Here is a 694-nt window from a genome sequence, read left to right as displayed (position 1 = left end):
CAGCGGTCCGGCGGGGCGGGCGGGAAAGCAGAGTCCTGCCCAAGCTCAGCAAAAGCTCTTAAGCATGTGCTTCAATGCTTTGCTGGCTGGGAGCCTGCAGCCTTCGCCCCCCCATTTACTCACCACCGGAACGTGTGTGAAATCGGTGATTTCCCCTTAGGGAAAGCGGGAGTGAAGTTTTTTTCCCCTCAGTGGTTCACTGGTGTTGATAGGTAATGGTCGTTCTGATTGAGTGGAAAAGTTGAAACGACAGCCCAAGAGGAGAAAAAGGGTTTGGACGACAATTTTCAAAAAATACAGAATGAACGACGCGATTGCCCACCTGAATTTAAGGGAGTTTTTTTCCCATTTTTTAATACTTAGCCTTGTGGTAACTTCATATGGCTGCTGAGTTTGGTCAAGATCCGAGCTACCCGCCACATACATCCCTCTATTCAGCAGCGCTGTGTGAATTTTTTACAGTCTGCTCCCAAAAGTATCTTGAAGAAGGGCAGCTGTTTTCTCGGTGTAATGACCGAGATAACTGCTTTATGAGTTTGTTTAAAAACAAAAAAGCCTGTTCCCCAGCGTTGAAGCACTCGAACCCCTACGGTGCCCCACCTGAGTCGCCTGGGATCTGCACAGGAGCGAAAACACCCCGGGCTGGGGAGGCTCCCGGCCGAGGCGGGAGCCGCGCTGAGCTCGGCTCCTCCAG

Source organism: Aptenodytes forsteri, unplaced genomic scaffold (genome assembly GCF_000699145.1).
Source record: "Aptenodytes forsteri isolate BGI_AS27 unplaced genomic scaffold, ASM69914v1 Scaffold106, whole genome shotgun sequence".
Taxonomy (NCBI): Eukaryota; Metazoa; Chordata; class Aves; order Sphenisciformes; family Spheniscidae; genus Aptenodytes; species Aptenodytes forsteri.
This window is presented reverse-complemented; position numbering follows the sequence as displayed.